The sequence below is a fragment of the Mandrillus leucophaeus genome, unplaced genomic scaffold (genome assembly GCF_000951045.1).
Source record: "Mandrillus leucophaeus isolate KB7577 unplaced genomic scaffold, Mleu.le_1.0 Scaffold1238, whole genome shotgun sequence".
Taxonomy (NCBI): domain Eukaryota; kingdom Metazoa; phylum Chordata; class Mammalia; order Primates; family Cercopithecidae; genus Mandrillus; species Mandrillus leucophaeus.
In genome coordinates, this window is record NW_012100743.1 from 178,830 (window position 1) to 191,561 (window position 12,732).

Sequence of the window (12,732 nt, forward strand, 5' to 3'; positions counted from 1 at the left end):
AGTGTGCATGGAGTGAGGGCATCCTAATATGGGTCCTCCTCCTTCTAGCACAGATATGGGGATCAGCACAAACAAAGCAAACAGTAGCATTCTTACGGCCAGCGTGGGCAGTAAAGGCATGTAGGTGGTTGGTTAAAGCAATAGCACAAGAGCAATAAAATGAATAATACAAAGAAGATTATTGGGCCTAAGATTTCTGGCCACATTGACTCATTTGATGATGATTCTTCAAACTTTGGCCGTGCATAGACTAGTCAACTCTTGGTGTGACTAGAGAAGGGCGTGCTGTTTTCTCAAGCTTCCACCGTGCATAGACTGGTCATCTTCCAGAGTGACCAGAGCAGGGCTGTTGTCGTCTCCACTGGCACCGTGGTCTCATTGCAGGATCAGCCAGGTCGGATGGTCTGGGTTGTGCTGGCTCATCCACTGTTCCTGGGCCGATGGTTTCAGCTGACTGTGGTGGATCCAAAGCACGACACCTGCAACTTTAACAACAGTGGGAGTGGACAAGATCACAGTATGGGGCCCATCCCATATGGGGCACAGAGTAGTTGGATTCTATTTCTCAACCTAAACAAAGTCTTCAGGTTTGAAAGGGTGTACTGGGTCTGTCAGACTTACAGGTATTCTTTCCTGTGCCCAAAATAGACTTATTTTCACGACCATGCCTACAGCCTGCATTTGTCTCCTTAAAGTTAGTTTTTGTAGCTCATGGAGATTACCTTTAATCTGACTTATGATTGGGGGTGGCCGACCGAACAAATTCTCACAGGGCAAATACCCGGTGTAGTTTGTTTTGTGGGGGTGCACCTGACTCAGAGAAGGACCATTGGCAAGACCTGGTCCCACTTCAGATGAGTTTTCTGACAAAATTTCTTTAGCAGCTGCTTGAGTGTCCGTTCATGAACTCCATCCTTCCTGAGCTCTGAGGTTGGCAGGCTGTGTGCAACTTCCATTTTATTTTTGATAGTCGAGTTAATCCTGAACTATTTCAGCCACAAATGCTGGTCCATTATCTGACCCCAAAGTTGGGGGCAGTTCAAATCTGGGAATAACGTCTCTTAACAACATCTTGGTCACCTCTCATGCCTTCTCTGTCTAGATGGGGAAGGTCTTGAGCCATCCTGAAAAGGTACAGACAAGCACCAACATATACCAATAGCCCCCTGCTCGGGGCAATTCGGTGAAGTCCATAAGCAGGTTTTCACAGGGCACGGCTCCTGTTTCCTGAATTCCCAGGGGCTGAGTGGGCCCTTTTTGGGAGTTGTTCTGAGCAAAAGTTAAACACTGTTTACAAATGGCTCAAGTAATAGCGGTGAGCCATAGCACATAGAAAATGATGCCCTAGTCATGTCTCTAGTGCCATTTTTCTCCTGTGAGTTCTTTGGTGGAACTGTTTTACAAGTCTGAGGGCCAACATTTCAGGTATGGCTAACCTCATATTGGAGAATTTCCACCATCCTCCTTCAAAGTCATTCCCATTTTCCTGGGCAAACCAAACCCTTTTATTTGGAGTGTAGGTTGGAGTCCCTGGACCCCAATCTCCAGAAGGAGAGGCATAGCTAAGGCTTCTTATTTAGAAGGTGGAGTTGCCATTGCAGCTTGCTTTGCCTCTTTGTCTGCTTTTCTGTGTTCTTTAGCCTCTAATGTTCCTGCCTTTTGCCTACATTGCATTACTGCTACCTCTTTGGGGGTCCATACCACATCTAAGAGCCGTAGAATTTCTTCATTGTACTTTATTTCTTTACCTCCAGGAGTTAAGAGTCCTTTTTCTTTGTAAGTAGCCCCATGAACATGCAAAGTGGCTAAAGCATATTTAGAGTCTATGTAAATATTTACTGCTATCAGACCTATCAGCTCTGCTTTCTGAGAGGAAGTTCCTGTAGACAAAGACTGTGCCTCTACTACTGAGTCCAAAGTCACCACTGCATACCCAGTGTGGCAGACCCCTCTAGTATGAAGCTGCTCCCATCAGTAACATATTCAATGTCCAGGTCTCCGAGGGGCCAGTCTGTCAAATCTCTCTGGCTTGAGAACACTTCATCTACCACATCCACTCAGCAATGAAGGGGGCTTCCTGGCATTGATTCAGTAGGGAGCAAGGTAGCTGGGTTTAGGGTATTCACAGGTTCTAAATTTATGCAGGGATTTTCACATAGGAGCCCTTTTTATTGAGTTATTCTCGGATTTGATAACCAATGCTGTCCTCTTTGGTCGGTCAATGTTATAACTGAGTGTGGTTACCTGGATTGTCAGTTGCTGTATTAAAGTTAGTTTATTAGCTTCCTGTGCCAGCAAAGCAGTGACAGCTAGTGCCTTAAAACAAGGAGGCCATCCAAGTGCTACAGAATTCAATTGCCTGGATAAGTGTGCCACCTGGTGATGTCATGACCCTATGGCTTGAATTAGAACTCTTATGGTCATTCTCTTTTGCTCATGGACATATAAAAAGAAAGGCTTAGTTAGATCTGGCAGTCCTAAAGCTGGGGCCTGAGTCAAAGTTTGTTTAATTTCCTTAAAGGCCTTCTCCTGGTTGGCCTCTCAGAGGAAGGGCTCCTTTTTCCTGTCTTTTTGGCCTCATATAATGGCTTACCCACAAGCAAGAAATTTGGGATCCAGATGTAGCAGAACCCTGCTGCCCATAGGAACTCTCTTGTCCCCGGTGATTGGAGTAGAAAGCACATAAACAGCCTGCTTCCTTTTGCTACTGAGCCATCTTTTCTTTTGGCTTATATAGAAGCCTAAATACTGGTCACTTTTAGGCAGATTTGAGCCTTTTTCCCTGACACTTTATATCCTGCCTTCCATAGCAGGTGCAGGAGGTCTTGGGTCCCTTGGAAGCAGTCTTCTCGGATTGGGACTGCTAGAAGAAGATCATCAATGTACTGGAACAAGACACAGTCACTATTCGGTGGGGTGTATGCTTTAAGGTCTGAGGCCAGTGTCTCTTCAAAGATTGCAAGAGAGTTTTTAAATCCTTGTGGGAGTCTTGTCCAAGTGTACTGTGATTCACCCCATTGAAAAGCAAAAATAGGCTGGTGCACGCCAGAGACAGAAAAGTGTGCCCTTTAAATCTAGGACTGTAAACCCAGTGGCCCTTGCTGGAATATGTCCCATTAAAGTAGATGGGTTTGGCACCACTGGGTGGATGGTCACCGTTGCCTGATTTCCCACACACAAATTCTGTACTGGTCTATATTCACCAGACAGCTTCCACCCTGGCAAGAGAGGGGTGTTCCATGGTGACTGGCATTTGACTATGATTCCATGCTTATGAAGCTGCTCTAAGTGTTTGCGGACACCCCGTAGGATCTTGGGGAGTACCGGGTACTGTCACACCAGAACCAGAGTTGCTCCCAGTTTTAACTCTACCACCACTGGTGCCTGACTTACAGCCAGTCCAGGTGGATACTTCAGCCCAAACTCCGGGAATTTTAGTAAGCAACCCATGCAATTCATTTACTGCTGGTTCCGGAGTCTTTTTTACATATAGTCTCCATTCTTCAGCTTATGGAACAGTAAGGGTTAACATCATAGCCTCTGGGCAAGGCAGGTTTATAGTTACATTCCCTTTTGGCCAAAATATAGTCTGTGCCTGCAGTTTTTGAAGTGGGTCTCTTCCCAGCAAAAGAAATGAACAATTTGGGGGGTATAGGAATTCTTGTTGGACTTCTCATCCTCCTATAACACACCTCTTTGACCAACAGGTGGGCCTCTTTTCAGAGACTCCAGTGCCTCCTACAATAGTTGCACAGTTCTTGGATAGTGGCCCTATAGGTTGGGTCACTACTGAGTGTTTAACTCTGGTGTCTACCCTAATGTCCATTAGCTGGCCTCTGTCTTCTAATCTGACTGTGGCCTCCTCCAGGCCCAAAGTGAAGCAGCCTGGTCTGTCCTAGTCCTCCTATCCTTCATCCCCTGCCAGTGATCAGATCAGTGTCTGGTTTCTCCTGGGTGTGGCAGCCCCAAGTGGTAGCTTTACTATACCATGAACTTGCAAAAAATTCGGTGAGACGTAATAACACCTGAAATAAAAATACTCCGATTCTGAAAATAAAGAATGTGAATGTATATCATAAAATGCCAACAATTATAGCTTATTATTTTCCCCATAGGAATGGAAAATAAATATAAAGAAGTTTCATTTTATTTTTAAGTTTTTCCATAATACATTTTCAACAACCTTATTTCATGATTAATAATTAACGCTCTAATGGGCTATTACTAATATATTCAGTATTTGTACTCCAGAGTCATACGAAGAAGGTCAATCTGGGGTATCCACTTGTACACCGGAGTACTGAGTCCTAAGGCATGTGGTCTATTCACGTCAAATCTCCACAGAACCTGTTACAGTAAAGAAAATATCTTATTCCATGAGTAGAACTCCAAAGTCATAGAATGTTAGAACACTAAAGATATTAAGAATGGAATCAAGGATGCTGGGTAATAAAATTACTCAAAGACTGATGTAAATAGAATGCCAACACTTCATTTTCTTAACTTCTATAATTAGTTATGTGTGTAAGGAAATCAGGATTTTCCAAATAATAGCTTGGAAAAAATGAGATTATAGATGAAAAGTTCAAGTATTTAGAAAATTGTTAGGCTTTTCAAAAGAAGACCCATGTGTGGTCAACCATCATATGAAAAAAGTTTAATATCACCGCTCATTGAAGAAATGCAAATCAAAATCACAATAGATACTATTTTGCACCAGTCATAATGGCTATTATAAACTCAAAAGGTAGTACATGCTAGTGAGATTGTGTAGAAAAAAGAAAGCTTATACTCTGTTAGTGGGAGTGTAAGTTGGTTCAACCATTGTGGAAGACAGTGTGGCACTTCCTCAAAAACCTAGAGGTTAAAATACAATTCAACTCACCAATCTCACTAGTGGGTATATACGGAAAGGATGAAGAATGATTCTCTTATGAAGGCATATACACATGTTTATTAATAGCAGTAGTATTCACAATAGTAAAGATATGGAATCAATCTTAATGCCCATCAATGATTGACTGAATAAAGGAAATGGAATGGTATACATATACACCATGGAATATTATGCAGCCATAAAAAAAAAAAAAAAACACACAAGATTTTGTATTTTACAGGTACATAGATGGAGCTGGAGGCTGTTATCCTTAGCAAACTAGCATAGAAACAGAAATCCAAATATTACACGTTCTCACTATTAAGTGGAAGCTAAAAGATGAGAACACATGGAATTATAGCAGGGAACAACATATACTGCGGTGTGTTGGTGGGTGGAGGGCAGGAAGAGAGAGAAGATTGGGTAAAATAACTAATGGGTTCTGGTCATAATGCCTGGATGATTAAACTATCTGTAAAACAAACTCCCATGACACAGATTTATCTATGTAAGAAACCTGCCCATGTAGGCCTGAATTTAAAATGAAACTTAAAAAATAAAATAAATTTAATTTTAAACACATAAAAATTCTAAAAAATTATATGCATCAAAAAATTAAAATAGTCATTATAATTCTAGTGAGAATAAGCAGTAACAATTTAGTCATGACCTATATTATGCTTATTTTGTTTTATGTATTTTATACTAGTTTTCATCTTCCAAATTGAATATTAATTTATTCATTTTTTAAGTGACATAGGAAGTTTTTCATGTAATTCCGCTTGTCTATAAGTTATTATATTAGAGTTTGTGTCCTTTGATTGACAAAAAAAGCAAGTTGATAAAAGAAGCTAGATGTAAGAAATAAATTAATGCTACGAAGGGAGTATGTGTAAGTTCTTTCAAATTACAAATTATCAAGCACTACTTCGAGGAGAAATTTCAAGGGACAATTTCTGAGACAAATTCAGAGTATTATCACTATTGCTAATTGTGGTTGCTGTTTCAGCATTGAAATGAGGAACCTTTTGGTATCATAAATAAAGATAGAGCTATTGAATAAATTCAAAATTTTGTTTTTCTGAATTTGGTTAACTGGTTGTTAACACTTAGACAATGTGTTACAAAATGTTGACTACAGTGATTAATATGTTCTACTATAGCCAAGACACTTTTATGTTTAAGTTACTAATTTTGGAACTCCGAAGCAATCCTCATAAACTGAACAATAATTTACAGTGTTTAACTTTTACTTGTTATATCAATATTAAAATAACTGAGTTTTCAGCAAAACACATTAGTATAGGTCATTACAAGAAGACTATATCAGATAGGGAACTAAAAAGTAATTGACAGATACACAAATGTCACCATTTTATTCTATAGAGAAGAAAATATGTTTCCTACTATGTTCTATGGAGGGAACATCTGACCCTGTTCCCCCACCTGGCTTCCTTCTGTTTGACTCCTTCCTGTAATTCCTTCTGCTGCCTCCATTGGGAGGAGTTTTTAATCTGATAGTGCTGACTCCTTGTGGGACTATATTTTATACAGCACAGCATCCACCTTCAGGTCAGGATCTATCCCCATCCTTTCTCTTTAATCTTCCTGCTTCAGACATTGACTGGACCCAGTTCAGCAAGGGAGGCTGCTTTTACTCTTTCTCTAAATCTACCTGGCTGCTGGGAACGTGGACTAAGTCTGTCAGCCTAGGCCATTCTTTCTCTGAATCATACCTTGAACATCACTCAGATAAGCCTAATCCAAAATGTACAGAAACTATATGAGGCTGGATTACATGGCAAGCTTAAACTGCATGATGCATGTTAGACATTTGCATATAGTATAAGTTTTTAATTTTTCCTTCATTTAAGATGTTGGATTACTTCCAAAGTTAATTTTATGAATATTTTCCATAAATATTAAATACACACATCTTGACTTATTTTTTCTCAGTATGATTACGTGAAACTATATTGTGAAACCAATGGTTATTTGCATTTTTAAATCACTAGAAACATTTTGCCAAGTGTCTTTTTTTCTTAAAATATACACACATATTCTGAGAATCTAATATTTAATTGAAAAGGAAACAACTTTGGTTAACAATTGCTCTACATAATAAACAATTAGAGAACCAATTTTACAACCATTGATTTTCATTCAAATCTTTCTGCAACTTAATAACAACAGTTACTCTTAGTAATTATCACTATTTACTACTGGTCATCCTTTTTCTTGTCCTTCTACACCTCCTACTGTCTTCTGCCTCCTATTGGCATTATCACCTTCCCTTAATGTGAATAGGGAAATCTTTCAATAGTAGGGTAGGGTGGCATAGAATTTTTATTAGTCTTACCTCAGCTTTTGTCTCTTTCAAAAATTATAAAGCACATAGAATTTGCATTCAACATAGATATTGTATTTTAACCATGGAATAAATTCTCATTTTGATATAGACAAAAATCTGAAGAGATTGCTTAATAATGTTCTAAAGAATGCTTACTTTCTACATATGTCTTAAAAGTATGATATTAATTTAAAATATATGAGGGTCTTGTGTTCCTTTGAAAAGAATATCATCTTCTAAGTAGAATTCTTTCGTTATTGTAAACTAAGTTTACTACTATACAGATACAAGTGACAGAAACTATTTGGTATTTATAATAAGTGCATCGTTCATTTTCTCCATGCTTTTCCTTAGGGAGCTTTGGTGTCTTGACACAAGTTCCACCAGGAAACTGTACTGAGTTGCTCGTCCTAAGACTGAAAACACCTTCTGTAATAGGACATGTTTCTGATCTAAGATGTAAAACTCTGGTATCTCAGAGTAGAATGAGTTACATTCTTGAATAAAATCAAGTGAACACTGGATTTAGCTGCAAATATTATTAGGGGTACACATTTCTATCATTGAGTTATTCTTTTAAGTTAGAATACTTAAGATCTGCATCACTTACAGTAGAATTTCAGAATTGCTTTCATTTATTATTATTATTATACTTTAAATTCTAGGGCACATGTGCAGCTTTCCCATCTTACTGGCAAAACTAGTATGTCTATTTTTATTCAAGTCCACAATATATCTGTCATCCACGACTCTTCAAGAGAATATAATCTTGATGTGCTGAACAATCTGGTTCTGTTAAATGAAGAATGATATCTCAAGTGACTTGCACATGTTAGGTAATTAGTAGTGTTAGTAATCATAACAAAATAATCATAATTGCAAAATTAATATTTCTCTATCACTGAATATATAACAGAGACATTTTAAGTGTTTTTTCTGTATTAACATTTTTTTTCCACAAAACACAATATGAAGTGGGTAGTATTACTGTAAATGTAGGCATGATTATTTCTATCAACATTGTAGTTCAGTTTTCCATCATCTGCTACCAGATTCCATGCAAAATTTCCCAAATGGTCTGCTCTTTCTTTCTTTCTTTTTTTTAAAATTACCTTATCATATATCTTCATTTCCTAACTCTTTTTAGTAGTTCTCAAATGTGCTTAATAAATAAGTTAGCTCCTAATAAGTATCTGGCTCTAACTTGCCTCTCAGCATCATCTGATTCTCACTCAGCCTTTCCCTGCAAACTCAACTTAGAGTCTTGAGAACTTTATTCAATACTTTACCTTCTTTTCTTTTTTGTGTTTTCCTCACCTCTCAATATTTCACCAATTTCTGCACATTGTTCAGCTCTCAGCTTCATTATCAGTGAGTCCAGGATACTTTCTATTATCTCCACTGATGCTATCTTGGCACTGGATTTTTCCTTGAGATAAAAGCTTTTGCACATTTTTTATTACTTGCACATATTCTGTCTTTTGAAACAGAATGTAATGTGTGTGGGGACAGAAACTGTGTCTATGTTTTTCCTCTTGCCTGTGGTTTGTATTAAACTTTTTATAAACATTCATTTAATGAATGATCAATACCTTCTTATGTGTTGCATAATCAAGGCTTAAATTTAACCAATCCTATTTTCAAAGTCTTCTTAGTATCCCTCTCTATCTATAATAATGATGAAACTCACGTACTTGTGATGGTATCAGCAAGTTAACATGTACACGAGTTCCTAATTGGTATCTGCTTTACCCTGCCCACTGCCCATTTTTGTTTCTGTGTAAGTCAAACACTCTGCATGAACACTGTAGAATTATTCCTACTAAAATTTCAAAGCCAACAATACAAAACCAACGAAATTATCTTTACCGTAGGTAAGGATTTGGCAGGTTTGCAGTGCAGTCCTCCAACAAAATCAACATTTGGTAAGACTGGATGAGGAAATTGAAAATCCTAGGAGTTTTGAGTAAGTCATATGTCAACTTTCCCCATTGTCACAGATAAGGTAGTGGGTCTTCCTGAGAAGAACAAGGAAAGAAAAGACGGATGACACAAGATAATTACATTAAGTAATTTTCAGAAAGGGATTAGAATAATGTAGGCAAAAATGTAGGCAAAGTGTCTGTACTTTGAAATACATAAACATATAGTCAAATATTATAAGCATAATTTAATTTTTATGTAGTATATATTTTGCCTGTGTGTATATAAGAAAAGCAAAGTGATAAGAGAATTTTGAGGGTCAACTACATCATAGCCAATGTTACATCAGAATACTCACAATCGTAACCAATTATTAAAATAATCTAGAGAGAAGTAAACATCCATTTCTTTACCCTTTAAAACTTCAATAGTAGCATATAAACATTTAAACAACTCTTCGAGTTCCACGATCAACTAATTCTGCTGTACCCATAAAAACAACTTTCTAAGAAATAGTCTCATTTCCACAGTTCATTAAGCTAATCCTTTTATTTTTGGTCATTCAAGTGAACTGTGGGCTATTTTGAGAGTGTGGCTGAAATCTTTGTACCCACTACTGCTTTTGATTCATGCTAGGGTATTAATCATATTAGTTTTTAAGTAAATATATTTGCAAATTACAGATAGAAAATTTTGAGAAATTATTCAAAGAGAGATTTGTACCCAACCTAAATATAGCTCATATTTTATAATACACATAGTTTCAAAAAAAAACTATATAGATATAACAATGTTCAGACTTCAACAAGATGATTGATCTTAAAATAAATAATTTCCAATCTTTTAGTGAAGGAATGTATAGACATTAGAAACTACAAATTACCCTTAGTGGTTTTTGCCTTTGAGATAGAGGTACCATTTCTCTCAACTGTGAAGGAAACCTTCTGGTGACATGGGGATATATTTTAATTTCAGAATAAGGAAACTGAGGTATACAAAGAAAAATAATTTCTGCAATGTTGCATAGATAGTTGTTGTAGAAAACTGAGTAAGTACTCAATCTACATGTATGCATTCAGTAAGATGTTTGTGGATGGGCCTGACTTTTTTTAAAATGAGAAAAAATTAATAGTAGAACAGATGTGTGATTGTTTAAAGAAATATTAGGTGCACTAATTTACAGGTTTATGACTTCCTAGAATGTTCTGTGTGAGCAATGGCCACAGGGTTTTAACTGACCTTATAATTTAAACTTTGCTATAATATTTGTACAATTGATAGATCATCTTGTGTTTTCACTTCATAAATTCACTTACAAAAAACTCCACTACCAGCCCCGTGCGGTGGCTCATGCCTGTAATCCCAGCACTTTGGAAGGCCGAGGCAGGCATATCACTTGAGGTCAGGAGTTTCAGACCAGCCTGCCCAACATGATGAAACTCCCTACCTACTAAAAATACAAAAAATTAGGCAAGTGTGCTGACACATTCCTGTAATCCTAGCAGTGAACTGAGATTGTATCACTGCACTCCAACCTGGAAGACAGAGAAAGACTCCACCAAAAGCAAGCAAACAAACAAACAAAGAAAAACAAAAAGGAATTAAAAAAACCAAGTATCCTGACTTTATTGCTTTATGTACGCTCAGCTTCAAAGACACAGGAAAGTTAATCTCCATATTACCAATCGAAAAATTTACTTACCTAGAACCTCACTGGAAAACTGATCCTACTTCTTCATATTAAATATTTGGAACCAATATGGGAAATAAATCACATAGATCGTATTTTTTTACCCTCTCCATGAAAATCATTTGGTCACTTAATTCTGACATAACAAGTATGTAGGAAGGTGGAAATAGAAATCCTCCACTATGCTTTTCAAGTGTGTAGCCAGCAGAGAAGGGGAGACTGTACACAAATGGTATGTTAAATAGCTCAGCCAGCAGCTCCCCACAGGGAACAATCGCATCTGCAGGAACAGCATCAAATTTTGACTCTTGTAGATTCTTCATAAGTTTCTTATTTGAAACTCCATCCTTACAGAACTTTCTAATTATGTCATTAAATGTACAGATGATTTCTTGTACTTGTGAAAAATATGACCAAAATGTGTCTTTTGGAAGTTCTGACCATGATGATATCCTCAAAGTCAGTTTTAGTTAAAGATGCAGGATAAATTTCAAGTTTAAGAGTAGATGGGCTGTTGGGATTAAAAAAAAAAGGAAGCTGAAGATGCCAATACAGTCACCTCATGACTCCTCTGGACAAGCTCATCCAGGATTCTCTCTATATTCATCGAATGACTGAAATCTGTGGGCCACACCAGTACCTTTCCACAACTCCCAGAACTAAAGTAACAGGTCAGCTGTATCAGCAAAAAAAACCTGGAGTCCATTTCATACACGTCCTGGTGCAACTCAATGCTTTTTCTCATTTGCTGTTTCTTTCTGTCATTTCTTATAGTTATATCTATGGATAAATCACTTTTTTCCATTTTCTGTTTCTTTCTGTCATTTCTTATGGTTATATCCATGGATAAATCAATCACGAAGTTCAAATGTAACTTTTACACTTCAAAGTAAATATATTATCATTAAATTAACAGTCTGAGCCTGCATGTGGCAAGAAATTAATGAAGGTAGATGACCTGTTTACCCAAGTGTGTTTAATGTTCTTTTTATGTTTGTAAGTGCTATTCTTGATCTAATATCAATGTTATTGTATGGACACATCACTTGTCTTATGCAATTTGTTTTAGAAGAGTTTCCAGAAACGTAACCATGAGAGGTTCATGTTTCTGCATTTTGTTTGACACAGAACTAAAGATAAAATAATGAAACATGGTTCAAATGATTTTTATATACTTTACTTACATATAATTTATATATAGCACCTTCAGCTGAGGCGTGATGTGCAGAGCGGGCTGCCATTTTTGCTGTTTGGGCAACTTAGCTGTTCTGCCCTTCAAGCTTTGGAGAGTCCAAATGTACTGGTGATGGAAGGAATCCACCAGTTGCTGCACGTCTGCTCTACAAAAACATTGCCAGACTGCTTCTTTAAGCAGCTACCAGATTTTGTTCCTCCTCACTGGGTGGAACTTCCTAACAGGGGACTCCAGCCACTCCCATCAGTGGTCTTGGGTCTATAGAGATTTGAAAACTCCCTGTAGCAGAGATCTCAGAAAGAGGTATGGGCCAACATCTTTGCTGTTTGATTGACTTATCAATTCCAATCTGTAAGCTTGGAAGAGCTCAAGCTGACTGGGGTGGAAATGATACACCAGAAGAACACAGCAACCATATAAAAATGGAGCCAGACTGCTTTTTTAATTGAGTTCCTGACCTTTGTCCTCATTACTGGGTGGAGCCTCCCAACAGGGATTTTTGGCTACCACCACTGGCATTCACCAGCTGACAGATTCCAAGCATCCCTGGTAAAGAGACCCCAGGGGACAGGGCAGGCTGACATCTTTGCTGTTTGGGCAACTTAGTCATTCCAGCCTCCTAGCTTTGGAGTGTCCAAGGCAACAGGGATTGAAGTATACCCCAGGGCAGCACAGCTGCTTTATGAAAATGTGGCTAG

The 12,732-nt window shown here is 37.8% G+C and overlaps 1 pseudogene; it reads right to left on the bottom strand.

Moving 5' to 3' along the window:
- The window catches only part of LOC105533288, a 57,639-nt pseudogene extending 45,956 nt beyond the window's left edge, over window positions 1-11,683 (bottom strand).
- Between the last annotated feature and the right edge of the window lie 1,049 nt (window positions 11,684-12,732).